Raw genomic sequence first — 26,976 nt, forward strand, 5'->3', positions numbered from 1 at the left:
GTGAAAGTCTTCAAAATAACTGTTTTTAAAATGACACAATTGCCAGAAAAATGAAAATCGCAATTTTTTCCTTCTGCTTTGCTTAGATTGATTCAAAAACTGTGGGGTCAAAATATGCAGTACACCTCTAGATGAATTCATTAAGGGTTCTAGTTTTCAAAATAGGTTCATTTGTGGGGGTTCTCCATCGTTTTGGCCACTCAAGGACTCTACAAGTGCGCAAAGGGGCCTAAAACGCCTTCAAGCAGAATATCTGTTCTGAAAGCCACCGGCTGCTCCTTTCATTTTGGGCCCCGTTGTGCATATGGACATAACATTAGGGCCACAATGGGTATGTTTCTGAGCACAGGGCAAATAGGGGTATCCATTTTGGGGTGTAAATCCTCATTTTCATGTGCATTATAGAAAAAAAATATGTATTTAAAATAACATATTTGCAAAAATATGACATTTTATTTTTTCTCCTCTAAATTACAAATCCTGAAAAAAAAGTGGAGTCAAAATACTCATGACACCCCTCAGTGAATATATTAAGGGGTTTAGCTTTCAAAATGTGGTCATTTGTGGGGGTATATATCATTCTGACACCTATGAGCCTTTGCAATGTTGGCTTGGTGTAGGAAGTGTTCCTCAAAATATTGCTAAGTAAGTTTTTCAAATGTGCATCCAGAATAAAGTAAACAGCTGGAAATATATGTCTTATCAAAAATTTGTACAGCATGTTTGCACATATTTGAGATATTACAGTTGAAAATGAGAAAAACTAACAATTTTTTCAAAATGTACCCAATTTTGGCACTTTGAATAAATATACACAAATTCTATCAGTCTATTTTTTCCACCTAAACGAAGTACAATATGTGGTAAAAAAAAACAATGTCAGAATCACTCGGATATGCAAAACCTTTACGGAGTTATACTATGTTAAAGTGACACATGTCAGATTTCCAAAAATTTGGCTCTGTCACTAAGGCGCAAAAAGACTCGATCACTAAGGGGTTAAAAAAGCATCGCTGCTCCAAGAGGAGAGAGAGAGTGATGAAGAAAAGCCCAGAGGAAAGTCCCTTCTCCGCAGAGCTTTGCTTCATCTCAGCAGGGCTGGAGGGATATCTCCACTACCGGGGAAGTCCGCCTTCTCCCCTGTAAGAGAACCAATCTCTCCCTTTAGCGGAAAAACCCCTGAAGCACTGCGGAGAAGGGGGTTCCCCTGGGGCTTTCCTTCATCGCTCTTCCTCTCTCTCCGTGCTGCTGGGAAATCCCTTATTCTCCCTTGAAGGGGAACCCCAGCATCGTGCTGCTAGGGAATCCCTTATTCTACCTTTGCCAGACGCCTAGCATAGTCTCCCATAGTAGTCTATGGATGCTTCTGTGATTCTATCGGTGAATTACGCCGCTGATTTCCTATCTTTTTTGGTGTAATTTTTTGGGAGCGGCTGCAAATCGTTAATCTGAAGGTTTCCATAGAAAACAATGGGTTGTATTAGTCACAGTTTTTTAAAGCATGTAACTTAGGTGCAGAAAATCGTCAGTGTAAAGTAAGGCTAAAGGACAGAACGGCAACTCATAACAGTGAGGCCATAGGCCAATATATATCGCTCTCCAACTGCATTTTAGAAGGTCCACTAAAAATTATGCAATTATCTTTGGGTAGGAAATAGTTTCGTGGCCATCAATGCTAACATTTTAAATACGGTATGCCACTGATATCATTGCAACATAATTTCTGTCAATTTACTGGGAGGTATTGGTGAGAGCAGGGACTCCCTAATTACTGTGTAATTTGTACTGTCTTTCAACTCCCATACTCCAATATGTTTTTAAGTCCATTCATGGGTTGCTAAGGTTGGCCAAACACAAGCGCTGCGGAATAATTTGGCGCTATACAAATAAAGATTATTATTATTATTATTAGAAGATAAATGTTACCCAAACCTGACAATTTCTGCGGGACTGGCCGACCATCTAATGTGTATAGGGTTGTCTCAACTCTCTCCTTGATGGCAAATGTTAACAAAAAGAAGGGGCAGGCTGGCACATGTGCAGCACAGATGAAAACTATCCGGACAGGTACGCAGGGGTCACAGGTCAAGCATCGGGTTGGATTCTGATGCAGGATCCCGCGTACGAAATCCCACCCGGTAATGTGCATTCGGCTTAAGGAGATGAGATAAGCAACTGCCAGAGGTGTCTTGGAGAAGCTTACTGCTCTCTTCATTATTGAAAACACATGCACTCGCAGCTGGGCGTATATTGGGGGTGGGGAGGGGGGTTGTCAGGATAAAATAAAGTGTATGGCCAGCTTAATGCTGGTATTGCATCTTGCCTCCTCTCTAATTTAAGGAGGTCTGCTCTGGTGACAGATCTGTATTAGATAGATGCAAAGCACTAGAAATGCTAGTGTACGATGCCATTGACTTCAATGGAAGATGTCCTCACAAAAATGGAGCATGCTGGGATTTTTCCTCTGCTTGCGGGAACAGCAATTGGTTATCGCAAGTGTGCAGCAAACAGTGGATGCCTGCCGTGGATTCCGCAGCAAAAATGTATTTGTGCGCAAACAGCCTTACTTTGAGTACCCTGCATTGCTGGAAGTCAATACCCTACTTACACCAGCAACAATTTGCAGACAATATGCCTAATGCAGGGTTACCAGCATTCTTTGTCTCTTGACAACGTAGCTAAAAAGCATGGAAGGACAATTGTTTATTAGTAGAGATGAGCGAGCACCAAAATGCTCGAGTGCTCGTTACTCGAATCGAACTTTCAGTGATGCTCGAGAGTTCGTTTCGAGTAACGAACCCCATTGAAGTCAATGGGTTACACGAGCATTTTTGTATATGACTGGTGCTCCGCTAAGGTTTTCATTTGTGAAAATCTTAGCAAATCACCAAAGTCATGTAAAAAACACAGAAATGGATAGGGCAGGCGAGGAGCAACATGCAGGGCTGCATTTCGGGCTCCGAGGTCTCACTATTAAGCCACAATAGTGGCAAGAGTGAGACCCCCCCCCCCCCCACTGTCAGCATAACGATCGTTCTCCTCTGCCACAGCTGTAACAGCTGTGGCAGAGAAGAATGATGTTAGCCCATTGAATTCAATGGAGCCGGCAATACAGCCGGCTCCATTGAAAGCAATGGGCTGCCGGCGAGCGCGGGATGAATTTTTGGGAAGGGCTTAAAAATATAAGCCCTTCCCTGAAAAAGAAACATTTTAGTGCAAAACAAAAAAAGAATAAAAGAAACGTACCTCTCCGCCGCTGCTGTGACCCCCACGGGCATGAAGAACACATCTGCCGCATGCGGCAGATATATCCTTCACCCCCGCTAGTTAAAAGAATTCCCTGCTGCTACATCTGCCACATCTGTGGCAGATGCAGCAAAAGGAATTCTTCAGTTCTCAACCGCAGCTGTCACACATGACAGCTGTGGTAGAGAATCCTGCTGCCGGCATCCTGTCAATGGCTTTTCAGGGAAGGGCTTCATAAGCCCTTCCCTGAAAAGCCATTTAAATTAGTGCAAAAAAAACAACAAGAAAACAATTCTCACCTCCCTTCAGTTGCCGGGGCTCAGCCGCGACTTCTAGCGCTGTCCCAGGCTCTGTAGTTCTGAGCTATCAGCAGCCGGGGATTTAAAATCCCCAGCTGCTGATAGCTCAGCAGCGCTACAGAGGCGGGGACAGCGGCAGAAGTCCCCGCTGAGCCCCGGCAGCTATTAGTGGCTTTGCAGGGAAGGGCTTCATAAGCCCTTCCCTGAAAAGCCTTTTAAAATAGTAAAAAATAAAAAAAAATAGGTACTCACCTCCCTTCAGCTGCCAGGGCACAGCCGCGTCTTCTCCTGCTGTCCCCTGCACTGTGTTGCTGAACTGCTGATCTATCACCAGCCGGGGATTTAAAATCCCCGCCTGCTGAAAGAGCTGAATGTAATTGGCTGAGGTACTCAGCCAATCACAGGCAGCTCTCACCTGTCATTCATTCGGGGAGAGCTGCCTGTGATTGGCTGAGCACCTCAGCCAATCACATTCAGCTCTTTCAGCAGGCGGGGATTTTAAATCCCCGGCTGGTGATAGATCAGCAGTTCAGCACCACAGTGCAGGGGACAGCAGGAGAAGACGCGGCTGTGCCCCGGCAGCTGAAGGGAGGTGAGTATCTATTTTTTTTGTTTTTTAAATCACTTTTAATTCATTTCCAGGGAATGGCTTATATGTAAAGCCCTTCCCTGAAAAAGAATTCAGGTGTGCCAGCAGACCATTGTCTTCAATGGAGTCGCCAGCAGCAGCAGCGGCTCCATTGAAGAGAATGCCTGCATTTTTATTCTTTTTTACACTAAAATCTTTTTTTTTCAGGGAAGGGCTTATATGTAAAGTCCTTCCCTGAAAAGGAATGCAGGGAGCCAGCAGGCCATTGTTTTCAATGGAGCCGCCGGCAGCAGCCGCGGCTCCATTGAAAACAATGCGTGCATTCCCTATGGTGCCCGCATGTCCTATCTTTGCAGGCACGCACCTGCAAAGTACGGACATGTGCACACACCATAGGGAATGCAGTGTTGTAAATACAAGCGTGTTTTTGTGCGTGCGTATGCACGCACCAAAACACGCTCGTCTGAACGCACCCTTAAGGATGATTTTCAGGTAAGGGCTTATATTTTTAAGCCCTTCCCGAAAATTCATCCCGCGCTCGCAAGCAGCCCATTGCTTTCAATGGAGCCAGCTGTATTGCCGGCTCCATTGAATTCAATGGGCTAACATCGTTCTTCTCTGCCACAGCTGTTACAGCTGTGGCAGAGGAGAACGATCTTTATGCTGACATAATTTTTATTTTTATTTTTACACATTTTAGGATGATTTTCAGGTAAGGGCTCATATTTTTAAGCCCTTCCCGAAAATTCATCCCGCGCTCGTCGGCAGCCCATTGCTTTCAATGGAGCCGGCTGTATTGCCGGCTCCATTGAATTCAATGGTCAGTGCTTGTTTAATCGAGACGAGTGCCGCGTGGTGCTCGTCTCGAGTAACGAGCATCTCGAGCACCCTAATACTCGAATGAGCATCAAGCTCGGATGAGTATGCTCGCTCATCTCTATTTATTAGGTATAAATAATCTTTGATTCATTTTGGACCTTCAAGTACTACACTTATATGTGTAGATCAGAATACTAATATGACCGCATTGGCAGATCTTATTATTAACTGTAAAATAATGATAATCACAATAAAAGGCAGAAGTTCCTCTAACTTAAAAAAGTCACATTTATCCTTTTCTACCAACACTGATATTAAGAGATATTAAAAGCAATGTTCATAGCAGACAATACCTCTGTAACACCCTATGTGATGCTGCATTCATATGTGTCATCAGAAATTCATGCGGAATCCATGAGTAAAATTGTATATTTCTCTATAAAACTGGAAGCAAAGAGCGATACAGCATGGGCCTAAGGCAACCTATGGTGCCAATGTATAGGTCCATACAATTCGGATCCAGCTGTATGCATGACGGAATAATGGATGTCTGGAGTGATTACATGTAAATACATTAATAACATAAATGAGCAAGGGTATATTGGAAAGACTGGCTCATTATGGTTATTGTTAAGATGTAACATTCTTATGAATAGATTGATATATCTTGCATACAGATGCAGCCTTAGATTTTTTTTTGAGCATATTCAGCTTTATATTTAAGGAAGCCAAAATGCATTAAGCAGTAGCTATAATTCATTCTACAATTGATCTGAAAAGTCTTCTCGAATTTATTACGAATGAACAATATTATATGGAAAGCAGAATCAAATTGATGGAAAATGGGTGATTGGTTTCCCCAATCCTCAAGAGGTGAGTTTATTCTGTGCATAAATGGAGGTATGATCTCCACCTAGTGCTAGTCGACCACTTGTGTAAATAATCAAGGAGGACAGATGAAGGTGAAGAAGGGTTTGAGTGCAAAGCAGTGAGAACCCAATGTTTAGCCCTTCTCAACTCTTCTTCAGATAAATTATATTTAACCCTGTATTGAGAGTATATATAGAATGTATCATATCCACTTTTATATTTTATATGACACCCAATATCCGTACAGACTTTCAAGGCACATTCGGCAGATAGTTGGGGTGAAGAAAGGCAAAACAAAACAAAAACATAATTATCAAAGCTAATATAAAGAAAAGGTGACTGTGTTGTCCACTGCAACCAATTAGATTCTGGCACATATATTTTTCGGAGGCTCGTGGGACAATGATGAAGTGACCGGGATTGCTGTGAGCAGCACACTTTTTCACAATTGTGTGTCCTTGGTTTTCAATAAAACAAAAACATGACTGACAAAAATGAGTGAGGGATTTTTATGAAAACATGAAATGCGGCAACACAAAAGTGAATTTATTTCTCGGTCATAGGCTATTAAAAGGAAAAGCGTTTTCAGCTCCGTTGGATTACCTAGTTTCCTGTAACAAGATCTGCAATAAAAGAAAAAAAGAATAGAAAATTGCCACCAGGAAAGATTTAGGACTGAAGAGTGATACATTTACATTCGAAATTTCACAGTGTGCATTCATGAAAAGCAAATATAAAGAAATTTGCTCAAGAAATATAAAGCTAGACATCTCACGGTAGAACTTCATCTTTTGAGTTGACAAAAATGTTTAGTTTTTATTAGCTCATTTAATTTTTTAGTTTCCCTATATGTACCACTAAAATTATAAGTGTGTTATCACAAGTAAATACATTTTTTGATTCTCGATTATTTTCTCATTTAGAGGAAGGGTATAAAAACTGTGGTGTAAGAGCAATAAGGAAGAACTGTAGATTGGTAAGCAGTAATGCCCACTTCCATCTTCATTCTGTTACCCATAACTCAGAGCGTAACTTTAAAAGGCGAGACCCAAATGCAAAATTCTAAATTGCCCCCCCCCCTCCAATATGATTACTTTACCAGTCCCATGTAAAAGTGCATGTAAGGACTCACTTTCCTGCCAACTTGCATAAAAAATATTCAGGGTTACTGCAAATGATCTTCCTGATTTGACACTCAGACACATATATTTAATATAAATAGAAACAGAAACTCAAAAATTTTCAGAGGATGTCTGCTCTGATTGGAGATGTTCACTTTGTTCATGCTCTCCATCTGCCCAAACTGCCATGATGACTTCTCCCAACCACAATTTGTCTCTGCAGAAATTGACACGGATATTTTGGCTCCTTGCTCTTCCGGCACCCTTCCTACATTTTCTACACCACTACAAAATCTACCCATACATAGTGCCCCAGATAGTAATAATACAACATGTGGTGATCCAAACAGTAATAGCATCTCCCATTTTGTGTAGGCCCCACATAGAAAGTCCTACTTTTAATGCCCCCAACATAGTAATAATGTCTCTTTATGCCCCCAAATGACTAATACTGCTTTCATATTATTAATTATTAATAATGCCTCCCTATGGCCCAATGAGTAATTATTAGAGATGGAGCGAACACCAAAATGTTCGGGTGTTCGTTATTCGAAACGAACTTCCCGCGATGTTCGAGGGTTCGTTTCGAATAACGAACCCCATTGAAGTCAATGGGCGACCAGAGTATTTTTGTATTTCGCCGATGCTCGCTAAGGTTTTCAAGTGTGAAAATCTGGGCAATTCAAGAAAGTGATGGGAATGACACAGCAACGGATAGGGCAGGCGAGGGGCTACATGTTGGGCTGCATCTCAAGTTCACAGGTCCCACTATTAAGCCACAATACCGGCAAGAGTGGGCCCCCCCCCCTCCCAACAACTTTTACTTCTGAAAAGCCCTCATTAGCATGGCATACCTTTGCTAAGCACCACACTAGCTACAACAAAGCACAATCACTGCCTGGATGACACTCCGCTGCCACTTCTCCTGGGTTACATGCTGACCAACCGCCCCCCTCCCCCCCACAGCGCACACCAAAGTGTCCCTGCGCAGCCTTCAGCTGCCCTCATGCCACACCACCCTCATGTCTATTTAGAAGTGCGTCTGCCATGAGGAGGAACCGCAGGCACACACTGCAGAGGGTTAGCACGGCTAGGCAGCGACCCTCTTTAAAAGGGGCGGGGCGATAGCCCACAATGCTGTACAGAAGCAATGAGAAATATAATCCTGTGCCACCGCCATCAGGAGCTGCACACGTGGGCATAGCAATGGGGAACCTATGTGCCACACACTATTCATTCTGTCAAGGTGTCTGCATGCCCCAGTCAGACTGGTAATATGTACCTTAACAGTAACCGCGTTGGTGGTAATGTGGTGGTGACTGCGGACCTAGTAGCACGGTTGTATTTTGTTGGTTTTCGGAATGTGGCCAGGATTAAGTGGGCCGTGGCGGGGGGATGGTGTGGGGGCTCTCTTGTTGTGTCGGTAAAGGTGAAATTCTTGGACTGCCACCAGACGAACCAATGCAAAGGCATTTGCCAAGAATGTTTTCCCTGTTGGAGGAGGAGGGGGATGTTTTTGAGGCACTACGTGTCCTCTCCACGTGTCCGTGGTTATATGCACCTTAACAGTAACCGCGTTGGTGAGGGCGCGTACAATGTTGCGGGAGACGTGGTCGTGCAGGGCTGGGATGGCACATCGGGAAAAGTAGTGGCGACTGGGAACTGAGTAGCGCGGGGCCGCCGCCTCCATGATACTTTTGAAGGACTCAGTTTCCACAACCCTATACGGCAGCATCTCAAGGCTGATGAATTTTGCTATGCGGACGGTTAACGTTTGAGCGTGCGGGTGCGTGGCGGCGTACTTGCGCTTGCGCTCCAACAGTTGCGCAAGCGACGGCTGAACGGTGCGCTGAACTACACTGCTGGATGGGGCCGAGGACAGCGGAGATGAGGGTGTGGGTGCAGGCCATGAGGCGGTGGTGCCTGTGTCCTGAGAGGGGTGTTGCATCTCAGTGGCAGGTTGGGGCACAGGGGGAGAGGCAGGGGTGCAAACCGGAGGCGCTGAACGGCCTTCGTCCCACCTTGTGGCGTGTTTGGCCATCATATGTCTGCGCATGGTGGTGGTGGTGGGGCTGTTGGTGTTGGCTCCCCGGCTGAGCTTTGCGCGACAAAGGTTGCACACCACTGTTCGTCGGTCGTCAGGCGTCTCTGTGAAAAACTGCCAGACCTTAGAGCACCTCGGCCTCTGCAGGGTGGCATGGCGCGAGGGGGCGCTTTGGGAAACAGTTGGTGGATTATTCGGTCTGGCCCTGCCTCTACCCCTGGCCACCGCACTGCCTCCTGCAACCTGCCCTGCTGATGCCCTTGACTCCCCCTCTGAAGACCTGTCCTCCTGAGTAAGCGTTGCACACCAGGTGGGGTCAGTCACCTCATCGTCCTGCTGCTCTTCCTCCGAATCCTCTGTGCGCTGCTCCCTTGGACTTACTGCCCTTACTACTACCTCACTGCAAGACAACTGTGTCTGATCGTCATCGTCCTCCTCACCCACAGAAAGTTGTTGAGACAGTTGGCGGAAGTCCCCAGCCTCTTCCCCCGGACCCCGGGAACTTTCCAATGGTTGGGCATCAGTGACGATAAACTCCTCTGGTGGGAGAGGAACCGCTGCTGCCCAATCTAAGCAGGGGCCCGAGAACAGTTCCTGGGAGTGTTCCCGCTCCTGAGCAGGTGTCATTGTAGTGGAGTGAGGAGGCTGGGAGGAAGGAGGAGCAGCAGACAGAGGATTCGGATTTGCAACAGTGGACGGCGCAGAACTGCGGGTTGACGATAGGTTGCTCGAAGCACTTTCTGCCATCCAGGACAGGACCTGCTCACACTGCTCATTTTCTAATAACCGTCTCCCACGTGGACCCATTAATTGGGCGATGAATGTGGGGACGCCAGAAACGTGCCTCTCTCCTAATCGCGCAGCAGTCGGCTGCGACACACCGGGATCAGGAGCTCGGCCTGTGCCCACACCCTGACTTGGCCCTCCGCGTCCTCGGCCGCGTCCACGTCCTCTAGGCCTACCCCTACCCCTCAGCATGCTGTATTACCAGTGATTTGATTTCACAGGCAGGAAATAAATTGGCGCAAGACTGCAGGCCAAATATAATTTTTTCCCTTTTTTGAAAACGAAAGGCCCCACTGCCTCTAGTGAATGAATAATCTAAGTTTAATAACTGTGCTGTGGCCCTGCTAATGTGTCACAGAACGTGAGGGTAGCAGAGTTATTATAACTCTGGCAGAGCAGGTATTTTTTTCCCAATTAAGGAAAGCAAATAGCGAAGCCAGCAGTAAAACGTAGCTGGGTGCGTCTGATTTTTAAACGTTGCACACGCAGCCGACATGTACACACAGCCCTTAGGACGGACAGAGGCAGGACAAATAGATTTTTTTTCAGTTTTTTTCCACCAAAAGGCAGCACTGCGTATATTCAATGAACATGAGAAGTTTAATAACTGTGCTGTGGCCCTGCTAATGTGTCACAGAACGTGAGGGTAGCAGAGTTATTATAACTCTGGCAGAGCAGGTATTTTTTTCCCAATTAAGGAAAGCAAATGGCGAAGCCAGCAGTAAAACGTAGCTGGGTGCGTCTGATTTTTAAACGTTGCACACGCAGCCGACACGTACACACAGCCCTTAGGACGGACAGAGGCAGGACAAATAGATTTTTTTTCACTTGTTTTACAAGCAAAAGGCCGCACTGCGTATATTCAATGAATAATAACTGTGTTGTGGCCCTGCCTACACAATTCTTTCCCTGCAGTATCAATGGAGGGTGCAATGCTCTGCAGAGGCGATTTTGAGAAGAAAAAAAATATGCAGCACAGCTAACAGCAGCCAGCACAGTACTGCACACGGTTAAATATGGCCCTAGAAAGGACCGTTGAGGTTCTTGAAGGCTACACTCACTCCTAACACTCTCCCTGCCTATGCAACACTTCTGTCCCTAATGCCGGGTGCAACGCTCTGCAGAGCCGATTTTGAGAAAAAAAAAAATTGCCACTGCTAACAGCAGCCAACACACAGCTATCAGTGGCCCTAATAAGGACCTTTGGGGGTCTTGAAGCCTACACTAACTACCAATTCTTTCCCTACAGCAGCTCCGGTACAAACAGCACTGTCCCTCATCTAACTCACAAGGCATCTGAGGCGAGCCGCGGGAGGGGCCGACTTTTATATTAGGCGGACACCTGATCTCCCCAGCCACTCACTGCAGGGGGGTGGTATAGGGCTGGAACAACACAGGGGGAAGTTGTAATGCCTTCCCTGTCTTTCAATTGGCCAGAAAAGCGCGCTAACGTCTCAGGGAAGGAAGTGAAAGTAACCCGAACAACGCATGGATATCAAGTTCGGACGAACACGTTCGCTCATCTCTAGTAATTATGCCTCCTTATGTCCCCAGTTAATGATAATGACTCCTTATGCCCCCAAGCCGTTATGCTGTAAAATAAAAATAAAAATAGCATACTTGCCATTGTTGCTAAGGCACATAGAGTGTAACTCTGTCTTTTTAAAAAAAATTCCACTCTGTTTCGTAGCAGGGTTGCGGATGTATGGCCACCCATATACATGTTGTTACCATGAGGCTGGTCAGGGACCACGGGTGGCAGTGGCGCGGTTCACCGCGATGTTCTGGGATGGTGTTGCGCCCACGTCCGGGTCGGCGAGCGGCGGCGCCGTACTCTGGTGTGCGAGCACGGCGTGTGGCGTGCGCGCCTGCTATGAGAGTCGCATGCACTCTACCTCTGTGAGTTATAGTGGCTGGCTGGGAGCTCCAGTCAGCCAGCTTGATTGGTCTCTGCCCAAGCGGCGGAGACTCCTGAATATAGTCTGGCAGCTGCTGAAAGCAGTTGCCAGTTATTGGATCCGTTCCCTCTGTGTCTGACTTCGGTCCTGCTCCACTGAAAGTTACCTTGTCTCGATCTAGCTCTGCTTGTGTTCTGTGGTTTTCCTGTTGTGTTGGTTTATTCTATCGGCCTAGCCTGTCGGTACTAGTAAGTTTTCATCTGCATAGGTTTGGCGGTTCTTTCCTGTCCAGCCACTAGGCAGCGTAGGGTCAGTGTTGGCGGCCTGGACCTGTGCATCTTTGGGGCTACCTCCAGGAAGGGACATTGGCGTGGGTGAAGGTCAGGGAGTCCCGCGCCGTGCGTACCTGTGCACACTACTAGTACCGTAACACATGTATTGCACATGGACAGCGTCGCATACTCTGTCCATAGAAAAGAATAGGGCTCACACTGTGTGGTATGCAGTGAAATGGAGCATGCTGTGATCTTTTTCTTGTGGACATCTGCACACAGTGTTTACATGCTAATGTAAATGTATTAATGAAAGTCCATTTTCTTTCATTGACTCTATTCACTGTGTATTAAATGCACAATTTACATGTGCATAATACATGGTGAAAATACGCCGGTGGGAATGAGCCCTAACCAAACACGCCGCACTGCTCAGCTCTCCCCCTTGTCTCCCGGCAGCCAATCACAGGACCGCTGCAGCCAATCCTCAGCCATTCGAGGTCGGTGATTGTATTAGTGGTCATGTGACTGGCAACAAGGCGAGCTGAATGGTGTGGAGCGTCGGGTTACCGACAAGGTTAGTATATAGAGATGAGCGAGCATACTCGCTAAGGGCAATTACTCGATCGAGCATTGCCCTTAGCGAGTACCTAATCCACTCAAATAGCCCACAGCACACCTCAGGATTTTTAAATCTATTCAAAAGGGACTTACAAGTCCAACAGATGCACGCCAAAGCGAGGGGGTCAGAGCCTCCAGATACCTCCTAGGTATAATCCAATGTTTCAAAGCAGCAATGCAATGGCAGCATTCCAGGCGTGTAAAGTGAAAAAAATGCTTTATTCCTCCATACACTGCTACGTTTCAACCCTCTTGGGGTCTTTGTCAAGCATAAAATCATGTTACAGGCACCAACATATAACAACCACCCAAACTGACCACAACCTATCACAACTACAGATTCACATGTGTATCAAATGGTTATTACCTTAGGGTTCAACCTCCCAGTCCGGTATTTTTCCACCTTCAGGAACACAGCACACGATCTCCTCGGCTGCCTCCATGTTCACTGGGTATATTAGCATTCCCTTTACCCTTCTGCGCATGCGCGAGATGTCTGTAGCGCCGCGAGAATCCCTTCCTCTGACGTCTCTGTAGTGGGATCCTTGTATGTTACTGCTCATGCGCGGGACCGGCTGAGAGTCTTACATCACTGTTTCTCCACAGCTTTCCCTTTGTAACGCTGTCTTCCCCTGTCAGTCTGCTGCATGTAGCGCGGTTCTCATATTACTACGTTATGTGGGGTACAATTCCCATCCACATATGTCTATATGCAGTCCGTCAGCATTTCACTATCATATAGCCCGCAGTCATTGATTTACCAAGGGATACCGGGGATCGTCTGCACTCTACAGATCCCAACCAACTAAATAAAGAACCAACGCACATTTTATCACGCTGCAGAAAAAATGAAGTAATGAAAAAGATGCAACCTTCCTATGTGTTTTAATTTCATATTATATTCCATATATCTATCAATCATACCAGGAAGGAGCCAATCAAATCAATACTGCTCATTTAATTAAATTTATTCATTTAAAGTTGTTTTACATTCAATATCATCCCAATTGGAAATCACAATTGCTTCTAAATACAGATATGACATAATTAATGTGGATACCAATCTACTAGAAAAGGGACAGTCAGATCAACAATCTAATGACATAGTAAGGGCAGGAATGTACATTATCATCCCTATTATGCAAATTTATTAACTTTTTGATATTTATCTTTATCAGAAAACTTATAATTATTTCATTTTAAGAAGAGAAGCATGGGGAGAGCCGTGGCAAACGTTTGTGCCTGTGTCCGTGTGTCCAGGACAAATGGAGGGAGCCCTGGTAATCCATCCCGTGAAATCTGAAATACATATAAAAAAAAGAATCCCAAATTTTAAAAAAATATTTAAAAGGTACAGTAGTAGATGTTATTCAAATATACACTACCGTTCAAAAGTTTGGGGTCACCCAAACAATTTTGTGTTTTCCATGAAAAGTCACACTTATTCACCACCATGCGTTGTGAAATGAATAGAAAATAGAGTCAAGACATTGACAAGGTTAGAAATAATGATTTGTATTTGAAATAACATTGTTTTTACATCAAACTTTGCTTTCGTCAAAGAATCCTCCTTTTGCAGCAATTACAGCATTGCACACCTTTGACATTCTAGCTGTTAATTTGTTGAGGTAAGCTTGTGAAATTGCACCCCACGCTTCTAGAAGCATCTCCCACAAGTTGGATTGGTTGGATGGGCACTTCTGGCGTACCATACGGTCAAGCTGCTCCCACAACAGCTCAATGGGGTTCAGATCTGGTGACTGCGCTGGCAACTCCATTACCGATAGAATACCAGCTGCCTGCTTCTGCTGTAAATAGTTCTTGCACAATTTGGAGGTGTGTTTAGGGTCATTGTCCTGTTGTAGGATGAAATTGGTTCCAATCAAGCGCTGTCCACTGGGTATGGCATGGCGTTGCAAAATGGAGTGATAGCCTTCCTTATTCAGAATCCCTTTTACCCTGTACAAATCTCCCACCTTACCAGCACCAAAGCAACCCCAGACCATCACATTACCTCCACCATGCTTAACAGATGGCGTCAGGCATTCTTCCAGCATCTTTTCATTTGTTCTGCGTCTCACAAATGTTCTTCTTTGTGATCCAAACACCTCAAACTTGGATTCATCCGTCCACAACACTTTTTTCCAGTCTTCCTCTGTCCAATGTCTGTGTTCTTTTGCCCATCTTAATCTTTTTCTTTTATTGGCCAGTCTCAGATATGGCTTTTTCTTTGCCACTCTGCCCTGAAGCCCAAAATCCCGCAGCCGCCTCTTCACTGTAGATGTTGACACTGGTGTTTTGCGGGTACTATTTAAAGAAGATGCCAGTTGGGTACCTGTGAGGCGTCTGTTTCTCAAACTAGAGACTCTAATGTGCTTATCTTCTTGCTTAGTTGTGCAACGCGGCCTCCCACTTCTTTTTCTACTCTGGTTAGAGCCTGTTTGTGCTGTCCTCTGAAGGGAGTAGTACACACCGTTGTAGGAAATCTTCAATTTCTTAGCAATTTCTCGCATGGAATAGCCTTCATTTCTAAGAACAAGAATAGACTGTCGAGTTTCAGATGAAAGTTCTCTTTTTCTGGCCATTTTGAGCGTTTAATTGACCCCACAAATGTGATGCTCCAGAAACTCAATCTGCTCACAGGAAGGTCAGTTTTGTAGCTTCTGTAACGAGCTAGACTGTTTTCAGATGTGTGAACATGATTGCACAAGGGTTTTCTAATCATCAATTAGCCTTCTGAGCCAATGAGCAAACACATTGTACCATTAGAACACTGGAGTGATAGTTGCTGGAAATGGGCCTCTATACACCTTTGTAGATATTGCACAAAAAACCAGACATTTGCAGCTAGAATAGTCATTTACCACATTAACAATGTATAGAGTGCATTTGTTTAAAGTTAGGACTAGTTTAAAGTTATCTTCATTGAAAAGTACAGTGCTTTTCCTTCAAAAATAAGGACATTTCAATGTGACCCCAAACTTTTGAACGGTAGTGTATACTATCCTGTACTATTACTCTGTGGCTAGACGACACTTCAGATATGTGGCATAAAGTCATAATCTAAATTCAACCCTTTAGGTGACATCGTATCTAGGAGGAAAATCCAACGTAGTTCACATTTTTGTAATAACAGGGTACGGTCTCCACCTCTTTGAAGGGGTGGGACTGAGTCTATCACTCAAAATCTTAGTTGACTGACAGAATGATTATATTCTGAAAAATGTTTCGAAACGGGGAGTTCTTTATTTTGAGTCCGAATGGTACTCTTGTGTTCGTTTATCCTTTCACGGACCTCTCTAGTGGTGTGACCCACGTAACCCTTCCCGCATGGGCAGGTGAGTAGGTATACTACATATGACGACCGACATGTAAATTTACCCCTGATGTTAAATTTTTTTCCCGTAAGGGGATGTAAAAAATTCTTCCCCTTTCGCTAAATTCCCACAACATGCACAAGATAGGGATGGGAAATTAGCTTTCCTAGTTGGCGCCAAAGTTTGCTGGATTGAATGTTCCTTCAGTGGGATAGAGGGTTTCACTAGATGATCCCTCAAATTACGGCCTCTACGATAGGCCATAATTGGGGGAGATGAGAATTCTTTAACACTGCAACTCTTTTCAATGATAGGCCAATGTTTCTTAATTATTCTCCTAATCCTTTCACTTTCAGGACCAAAGGTGGAAATAAGAGGAATCCTATTATTTTCCGGGCGGTTCTTCACTCTACGAACTTCCGATCTTGGTGTAGCTCTTATTTTATCAACCGTTTTATTTATTAATGGCTTCGGATATCCTCTATCAAGGAATTTTTTAGCCATTTGTTGTAAACGCGTGTCTATAAATTCCTCATCTGTTACTTTTCTTACCCTAAGACATTGGCTCCAGGGAAGGGATTCGAGTGTTCTTTTTGGATGATTACTCTCAAATCTAAGGATGTTATTTCTATCAGTGGGTTTCACGAATAGATCTGTGCATAATTGTCCCGCTCTTTTTATTACCATAACATCCAAAAATTGGATGTTGGTAAGTGAAAAATTCACAGTAAATTTTAAATCAGTATCCAGGTTATGGATTTCCTCAAAAATCTATGGAGCTGATCCTCACTGCCGGTCCATATCAGAAAGATATCATCTATGTATCTGTACCATTTGTTAACGCATGGCCAGAGGGCTAACGACTGTAGAAGCTCCTCTGCAAAAGACCTCATGTACGCGTTAGCGTACGTTGGCGCGACATTCGCGCCCATTGCAGTGCCCTGTCGCTGCCGGTAGTACTCCCCACCGAAACTAAAATAGTTATTGGTGAGGACGTACTCCAGCAGCGACAGGGCAAATGCAGCGCACTCAGGGGCCCAATCCATTTTTTGCAAAAACCGGTCAATCACGGTTAGACCTTTCATGTGTTTAATGGAGGTATACAACGAAACGACATCCAAGGTGACCAAGAATGTCGCTTCGTTGATCTCCAAACCTTCAATTTTGTTCAAGAAATCTCCTGTATCTTTTATGTACGAGTTTGCCCCTTCTGCCAAACTCCTAAAGATCTTATCTAAGAATTTTGAAATGTTGCAGAAAATAGAGTCGCAACTAGCGACTATTGGACGGCCAGGAGGGTTAGTCAGGTCCTTATGTACCTTTGGAAGGACATAAAAATTTGGTGTCTTAGGGTGTTCAATAATCAGGTATTTCGCTAAACCGGCATCAATCACACCCTCCATAAGTGCTTCATTAATTCTTACCCTTAACTCTGTTTGAAATTCAAATACAGGGTTAAACCGTAGTTTCTCATAGATGGTTTCGTCGTTCAACTGCTTTTGAATTTCTGCCAAGTATTTAACTGAATCCCAAACCACTAGGGCTCCCCCCTTATCAGCAGGTTTGATAATAATCGTATTGTCTTCAGATAGATTTTTCAATGTCAACCGTTCTTTTTTTAGACAAATTGTTTCTTTTATCAATCCTTCCTTTTTGGTATGTAGAGGTTCTCAAATATTGGATGACCTTCCGAACAAAGTCTATAAACGTCTCAATACCATGATGCGCTATGGGTGGTTGAAAGGAACTTTTGTTGCGTATCCCTACCTCGCCGAGAGTAAATCTCTTGCGGGGAACAGATTGCGCTACAACCTGCTTAGGGGAGTCCTGTGTGGAAAAATGATATTTTAACCTGAGATTTCTATAGAATCTTTCCAAGTCCAGGTCCAGTTGGAACCAGTCCATAGAATTATTTGGGCAAAAAGAGAGGCCTTTAGCTAATAATTTGACTTCAGATTCAGTTAAAATACGAGACGAGATATTAATCACCAGATTCTCACCTAACGCTTCCGATGTTGGTGTGAGGGTCCCTGTCGGGATGTCGACCTTGTTGTCATCATTCTTTCGTTCTTTCTTTGATCTCCTATGTTTGACACCGCCTCTCCGTTTCCTGAATCTTCTCCGGATTTGTGTCTGGCTCTCGGCTCCCTCATCTGTCCCAGAAAAGAGGTATCACGTCTGCCAGCTCCTCTGACGGATTCATCTGTTGAGCAGGAGCCCAATGGGGAGGGACCATAACGACATCTTTGTTGTTGTTGGCGTCTGCGTGGACATCCACGGTGATTGCCATTGCAGGACCTGTGGAAGCAACTTGAGGCTTATGCCAATTAAAGATCAATCCGCTCGAATAATCATGTAGGTCTCTAAACCATTTTGCCCTCTTTATATCTTCCAATTCAGCCCTATATATCTTCAACGGTGCCTCCAATTTCTCGTACTGAATCTCCCAATCCTGTCTTAATATTTTATTCAGGATCTCACTCTCAGTGGTTATTAAATGTCTTTTGGCTTTTTCTAATTCTTCATGTAAAAATTCAATATTCAATAGGATGACGTCAAAAGCAAATTTGTTAACTATAGCTTCAAATTTATTACAGTATGGTTGGTTACCTTCCATCAGTGTTGGTCTTATATGGGGTCATAACCCCCTTGGTATTCTTTTTACCTTAAAGTATTCTTTTAGCGTGATTAAATGCAGGGATAAGGTAATTATACACCTGCTTTCGACTTCCCATCTACGGATCAGTAAATACATCGGGGGGTGCAAAGGAAAGTACCTTCTGCCGATGGAATCGCCATCACTCTTTCCGTGTCCGCCTCAGAGTACGAGAAGAAAGTGGAGGATCCAGGAACGCCCTCATCCTGGAAGAAATTCATGCTGTTTCCAGATCCCTGTGGTGCTCGCAGGTGGTGGCTCTCCACAGTCCGTAATCCACTCAAATAGCCCACAGCACACCTCAGGATTTTTAAATCTATTCAAAAGGGACTTACAAGTCCAACAGATGCACGCCAAAGTGAGGGGGTCAGAGCCTCCAGATACCCCCTAGGTATAATCCAATGTTTCAGAGCAGCGAGTACCTGCCCGCACGGAAGAAAAGATTCGGCTGCCGGCGGCGGGCGGGGAGCGGCTGGGGAGAGTGGGGAGAAACGGAGGGGAGATCTATCTCTCCCTTTCTCCCCCCCGCTCCCCACTGCTCACTGCCACAACTCACCTGTCACCCGCGCCGGCAGCCGAACCTTTTCTTCCAAGCGGGGAGATACTCGCTAAGGACAATGCTCGATCGAGTAATTGTCCTTAGCGAGTATGCTCGCTCATCTCTATTAGTATACCATTGCTTTTTTCACATCATCCTGCAACATTTGTAGTAATCATAGTCTCAGCGGCTCAGTCTACCTTGAGACATGGAACTTATAGTAGGCGCTATGGCTTCTACGACCATACACCCCTACCATTACTTTCTGTGGAAGTCAGCTCTATAATAAAATCATGACCAGCTACCCTTTAGGACATTAGCTCACACAGTGTAAATATTTTTCATGGATTTTTAAAAATAAATTAGGACATCAAAAACACTGTATTCATCAAATGCTGAAAGCCGGCTAAGCCGGATAAGTGTGGTACTGCTCAAACTGAGAGGAATGATTCATAAAAACACCTACTAATTACCAGTGAATGATAATTGGACTCATTGTGAAGAAACACCTGTTAGTGAAGCCTGAAGTAATCAAAATAATTGCTAGATTTGGTTTATAAGGAATTATTTCAGAACTATGGTGGGGAAAATAATATCTGATGCAAATGTTACCCCACTTCTTGGGCTGCTTCAAATGTTGTGACGGAAGTGCGGTTTTTGCCTTGGTTTTACAAAATCATGGCAAAATCAGTTTTTTACCATGTTTTAGTAAAACGGTTGCATAAACCATACTGCACCAGCAACCTTCGAACTCAGCCCTAGGGTTCTTTCACACAACTGTATGTGTTTTTACGGTTGCTCATACATGACGAAAAATTGCATGAATGAAGAATAGCTGAGACCAAGTCCTGATCTTTAGCCACATATTTTCCGCCATTCACATGGGCGGCTGCTGCGTATGAGCAAAAGAAATATGCTGCAGCACGGAAATCCCTCGATTGGCAGAAATCCTCGGAATGACTGCTGATGCTTAAATAGAGGCAGCTGTTTTCTCTTCCCAGCGTTGGATACTGCTAAACTCCCTCCTCCTCCCTTTTTTTCAGCTCCCATAGGAGTCTATGGGAGCTTCCTGTGTATCTCGGCGAAATATAGGGTAAGACCTATCTTTGAATGCAGGGTATAAAATCAGCAACCAAAACGGTCACCAATGTGCTATTTTTTCTTGGCACGATTTTTTTACTCAGCCAAATATCGTTCATCTGAATGAATACATTAGAATCCAATGCATCAGATGGTCGTGATTTTTTCCTGATTTTTGGACGCAGCTACATAGTCGTGTGAATAAGATCTTAAGGGCCCATTTACACTGCAAGAAAAATTGGAAGGAGCATGTGATCAGCACCGAAGTTGAAATTTTATATCGTTCACTTGGCATGCACTTACACTTAACAATGATTGGGTTGTTTTGATCATTCATTTGAACATATCCTCACCTCTAGTCAACCCTTCTGCCACTGCTTTCTATTCAGCAAATCATTACGACGCCTGTTTATACGAAGGGTTTTGCAGAAGATCTACCATGATTTTTAGAACCTTCTAAAAGCTCCAATCAGTGATAATGTAACAATTGTTCGCTGATCTTTGGTCTTTGCACACATTTACACCTAACAATTATCATGCCAGCCACTCAATCTAACAATTATTCCCACAATAATCATGTAAAAGAGACCTAAGCAATTATCTGAGCAACATATATTGTGTTTAGTTAGCAAGACTTGAGGGTAAGGTCCCAAGTAGCTTTGCTGAATGGGTCCCATGCACTTGAGATTCCGCTGCAATGTGCCCAAAAGTTCCATCTTAGTGCAGCTCACAAATCATTTAAGGAATTATTGACTGTCAATTATTAATGGCTGCATGGTTCTAGGCAAGGCATTCGGCCATTACCAACAAGCACTCAGTAACCACCTAAATAATTTGTGAGCCAGACTGAGAAAGAGCTTTTTGCTGCAGCATGGTTGCATCTCAAATCAAACTCATAATTCTTACCATTAAGGTGCCCACTCACACTGCAGATGTGTCACATCACTGCCAGCACACTTTCACTACTGTGGGTTCTATCCGAGATAGCTATGGTTAATTTCTTCTCTCTTGTCTAGTTAAGGTAAATTAGTTCTGCAGATGTAGATAAGGTAGTGGCTGGTGATTGACAGTTCTGTCAGCCAATGAGTTCCTTCCCACTCCCTATATTATCTAGCTCTTCCTGGCTGGTAGCTGCTGGTTATTTTCAGTGTTCCCTGTGCAGTCAGCTTGCTCAGTGCTCCTGTGTGTTTGTCTTCTGTGTTCGGGTTTGTTCTCTGTTTGTATCTGTTTGTCTGGTATTCTGTTGTTCTTGTCTTTTAGTTAATGTCATTCTCTGTTTGTTCCTTGGTTGTCAGTACTCTGGTTTCCCTCAGACCCCCAACCTGTCCACGTGAAAGTGGGGTTCGGGCCCCAGGTGCATCTAACTACTCGGTCCCTGACACTGTAATGAAGTTCTTTCAGCAAGCAGGGATTTAAAATCCCCGCCTACTGAAATGGCCGTGTTTGATTGGCTGAGTGCTGTAACCAATCACAGGCAGCGCTCAGCTGTTATTCAATGAATGGCTGAGCGCTACCTGTGATTGGCTGAGTGCAACAGTGCAGGGAGAACAAGCGGCTAGACGCACCTGAGCCCGGCAGCGGCGGAGAGGTGAGTATATATATTTTTTTATTTTTTACTACAGCTAGGGATGATTTTCAGGAAAGGGATTATATTTAAAGCCCTTCCCCGAAAATCACTGCAGGGGTTGCCGGCAGGACATTGCTTTCAATGGGGCCGCTGGCAGCAGCGGCGGCTCCATTGAGAGCAATGCTGCACGGAGCTTCGTTCACGCATGTTTTGGCATGTGCGTGGATGCGCGGATTTGTGTGCACCTACACACGTGCAAATGCACGCTCATGTGAACAAGACCTAAGGCAATAATATAGCAGATCTGAAACTACTATATATCTGAATAACACAAGGAGTAACAAGTTATTATGCATTTTTGCACAGGTGTATAGTAGAAGTAGCAGAAGTTTGAGAGTCCAAGTTACTTAACTGCTAATTTATAAAACATACTGCTACTGCTCCTTCAGGGTTGAGAAATACTGGACTACTGGGTGTAATATATTTCTAAAAAGCCAATTAATCCAGATGCTTTGCAACGCTATTTTTTATTGTTATTGAGGTAATAAAATTTGTGTTTAATGATCAGACTTTTAGTACTACTGGTTATATGATTTTTCTGATACACTCACGTCCTGGTATCTGCAACATTAGAACCTTTCTTTCAGCTATTTTATGTTTTGTATTTCTCTCTTCTATTTTATATCATTTGGGGTTATGGCAAACAATGAAGAAGAGAAGAAGCTAAATCATTTTGTTAGGCTACATTCATACCAGTGTTTGTTTTTGTCAAACTAAAGAACTTGTAATATTTTTTTGTGTATGGAGGGGATTGAACAACAGGTGCAATTTTTCATCTAACACCAAATTTGTACTCGGCTGATTATAAAATCAGGTATGATTTTGGAGAGGTCTGGCTTTTCCTGCATTGTGGTCAATGGAATATGGGTTGGATGCTTGACGTAAAAAAATGAGTTCACTTCTCCAATCTATTTGCAGAGTAGTAATTGGTTTTTCAGATTTGTTCTGGAGTTTTACAGACTTTCAGTAACTGTGACAATTACTCTGTTTGGTCAAAAACATTTTTTTAATTTGTTGTGTAGTATTTTATAAAGCCATTAAAGAAATGCATATAGAATAGGAAGGACAATAGTATGTGGAAACTGCAGTACAATATCAGTCATCTGAATTAAAAACACACATGATAACCGTTCAGATCTTTTTAGCAAAAAACAAGCATGAACAAATTTTCAATGTTTGCATTGGAAGAATTACATGTATTTTTTTAATGCAAGATTTAGTAGCATAGTGTGTAAGGCTGAAAAAAGACATATGCCTATCCAGTTCTGCCTATTATCTCCAATGTTGATCCAAATGAAGGCAAAAAAGCCCATGAGGCAGAAGCCAATTTTTCTCAACTCAGGGAAAAAATTCCTTGCTGACTCCAAATCATCTAGTTAGAATAATCCCTGGATCAACAACCCTTCTGAATTGATCAGTAGCTATAACATATATTATTGTTATACTAAAAGAAAGCATCCAGGCCCGTCTTGAACTTATTTAGCGAGTTTACCATCAACACGTCCACAGTCAGAGAGTTTCATAGTCTGACAGTCAGTCTAAAGGCCCTTTTACACAGGATGATTATTGTTCTGGTCGTTCAAAACCCCGCTCTCCCAGGGGTTTTTGATCGATAATCGTCCCTTGTAGAAGCATGCAGAAACTGAATGACTGGATGAGTATCAGTTTTAAGCAGCTTAAAATCCTGAACGACAATCGTTCAGTGTAAACAGTAGCCATTCAGTACTGAGCAGCCGCTGCTTACAGTGAATGGAGAGAGGCGAGGGAGAGCGGGGAGAGAACTGTCCTCCATCTGACCCTGTGTAACAGCACGGGAGCGAGGATACATGGGGACGAGTGTTAGGCATTGTTTACCCAACACTCGTCCCACGTAAAAGGGCCTTTAGGATCATGCAGAACCTTTTTTAAGCCTGGTTTGCTAAATGCTTGTTAAAATCACCATGAATTTGAAGCATTTTTCATAGCACTTTTAAAAAATGTGTTGTGGCAGCATCGTGGTTAGCATTGTTATTACCATGCATCTTGGGGTCCCGGGTTGGAATGAAACCAAGAACAATATTTGCATGGAGTTTTCATGTTCTTCCTGTGTTTTTGTGGGTTTACACCCAAACTTCCAAAATATACTGAGAGGCTAATTGCTTTCCTGTGAAATTGACCCCAGTGGATGTTATGGGGAATGAGCACCTAGATGTCATCCACTGATCTCCCAGCTCCACAAATATGTATGTAACAAGAATTTTCAAGCTAAACTTTAAAGGAGTTGTTCAAGATCATTAAAAAGTTGTGCAAAGGCAGGCTATAGTCTAAAATAACAAAATAAGCATTACTTACTGGTTGAATCTCCAAGTGGCCCCTGCCAGTCTTTGTTTGCTGTTATTACATATGCTCTGCACAGTAACTATAAATAATGAAGTAGTCATGGGGAATTTGTTCCAGTCCACATGAAAGATCCACAGTACTCTCAATTTTTTTTTTTTTTTTTTTTTAAATCTGTTTTATTGAGGTTTTTATTTTAATACAGAAATAACAAGTTTAAATCAGTAACTGAAGACATACAGGGTATACAAATAGAATCAACATAAAACCATGACTGCGCAGCGTTCTTAACTTGGGTGGCAGAGGATCTCTCTTCATGAGAGTCACCTTGCAACAGCTAACTCTGCGCACCTGAAACCTAGAACTGCTATCCTCTTGTTTGTCGACCCTCCAGTCATTTATATAACAAACAGAGACAGACATACATAATGAACGGGAACACAAGGAAAGGTGAGAACTATTACGTAGCATCGGTGGTGTCCTGGGTGATGACAGGGGGTGACCATCAGTGGGAATGGAGGGGGGGGAGAAGGTTGGGAAGAGGAGGAGGGGAGAACGGTCAGGAAAGAGAGGCTCTCTTTTGACCAGATGCGTGCCGAGCTATGTCCTCTTCTCAGTTAAACAAAATTCACTCTAATGTGGGGTGCGTCTCAGTTCCCTCCATGGCCCCCAAATCTGAAAGTACTCCTCCCTTGTGTTCCCGGACCAGCTGGCGAGTTCTTCTATGTTGCAAATATCGTCCACTCTCGCTAACCACTGAGAAACTGAGGGCGCTATTTTTTGGAGCCACAGGGAGGGAATTAAAGCTTTAGCCGCATCGATCATGAAGGCCAAGAGTTTGTTCTTTCTTGGATGAAACGCTGGAGACGGCTTCCATAGGAAGATTATCTCCGGGGTTAAGACGAGAGCAGGGGCGATTTTCCTCATTGTCTCCTCCACCTCCCTCCAAAAGGGTGTCAACACCGAGCAATCCCACCAGATATGGAGATAGGAGCCCGGATCCCCATCGCATCTCCAGCATCTCTCGTGTGGCGCCAGTTTGTACGCGTAGAGCCATTGAGGTGTTTTATACCATCTAACGAGGAGTTTGTAATGGCATTCTTGGGCTAAAACACACTGAGAGAGGCCGAAGGATGAGTTTAGAATTAAGTGTGTGTCGCTTAATGACAGAGTAATGCCCAGCTCCTTTTCCCACGAAAGTAGAAAAGCAGGTTTGGATGGGTACGTTTTAATGATAAATTGTTTACGGATCTGCGATAATTTCCTCCGTTTTGGGTTTTGTTCCATCAGCGCTTTTTCAAGGGGCGTCTGGGGTCTGCTTGATGGAAATTTCTTGAAAAATTCCCCAAACATCCTCTCGACCGAGGCCAATTGCAGGAAGGAGAATTTATGTTGTGGGATTAAGGTTTTAAGTGCTTCAGCGGGACCTAAGTGCGCTAGCACTTGCAAGTCACTTATTTTGAGCGCGTTGCACCTATCCCATATTGCTCTGGTAGCTGAGTCAAGAGGTATGTCTAGGAGCCTCGGGAGAAGGCCAAGTGGGGCAAGTGTGGGCGGCTCAGGGATCAATTCCTCCTTCAGATCAGCCCAAGTCTCGCAAGGACCCTTAATCAGGGGGTTGAAATTTTTGGCTCTGCACCTAGTTTTTGAGGGGACCCAGAGATCCTCTATGAATGCATCGCCACTTGCGTATTTAGCCAGCGAGACAAAGAGCTGGTCCTTTATTGGGTGGACCATATCCATCCAGTATCCCATAAGTGAAGCCCTGTAGAACTCCCGGACGTCCGGTAGGCCAATGCCGCCCTCCATCCTCCCCCTAGTCATCAAACCATAGGCTAGCCTCGGTCTCCTCTGCCTCCAGACATACCCAGAGAACGCCCTACGGAGCGCTATGAAGAAGCTCGACGGCAGGAGGATAGGGAGCATCCTAATTTTATATGTGATTATAGGTAAAATGTAAGTTTTTAGGATGTTCTTTCTCCCAAACCACGAGATGCGGGGAATATCATATAGCTTCAGGAGGTTTTTAATCTGATCTAATAAAGGGGGGAAGTTAGCAGCGTATAGCTTATTGAGGTCTCCAGTGATCTTAACCCCCAGAAAGTCTATTGAGGAGTTCGCCCATGTGAAGGGTGAGTTTTCTTTTAATTTTCTGATTTGGTTCCTCGGTGTAGACACATTTAGGACCGTAGACTTCCCGTAGTTGATTTTGAAGTTAGAAATTAGACCGAAACTTTTAAGCAGATCAATCAACCTGGGGAGGCCTTCCTCTGGGTTGGACACCAGAAAAACTATATCGTCCGCGAAGGCGGTAGTGTAGAGGGAATGGTGTTCCCATGCGATTCCTGTGATGATCGGATCGTGTCGTACTAATTGGAGAAGGGGTTCTAGTGCTAAGACGAATAACGTGGGAGACAGAGGGCAGCCCTGGCGAGTTCCATTCTTAATGTCGAAGGGAGCGGATAGAATTTCGTTAATTTTGAGTCTGGCGTGGGGGGCTGCGTACAAAGAGAAGACAGCAGAGACAAAGGCCGGGGGAAAATTGAAGCGGTCCAGGACCTCCCTCATATAGGCCCAGTCGACGCGGTCGAACGCCTTTTCGGCGTCAGTTCCCACCAGAACCAATGGGATGCGGTGTTTTTGGGCTAAGCGTATCGCATGAAGTAACCTGCGGCAATTGTCTCTGCCCTCCCTCCCCCGCACAAAACCCGCCTGCTCCTCATTGACTAGAAGGGGAACCAGACTATCCATTCTTTTTGCGAGAATTTTCGCCCACAGTTTAATATCGAAGTTAATCAAAGAGATTGGGCGATAATTACCACATATCTCCGGGTCCTTATCCTGTTTGTGGATTAAGGTGATATGTGCTTCAGCCGC

Source organism: Eleutherodactylus coqui, chromosome 2 (genome assembly GCF_035609145.1).
Source record: "Eleutherodactylus coqui strain aEleCoq1 chromosome 2, aEleCoq1.hap1, whole genome shotgun sequence".
NCBI classification, from domain to species: domain Eukaryota; kingdom Metazoa; phylum Chordata; class Amphibia; order Anura; family Eleutherodactylidae; genus Eleutherodactylus; species Eleutherodactylus coqui.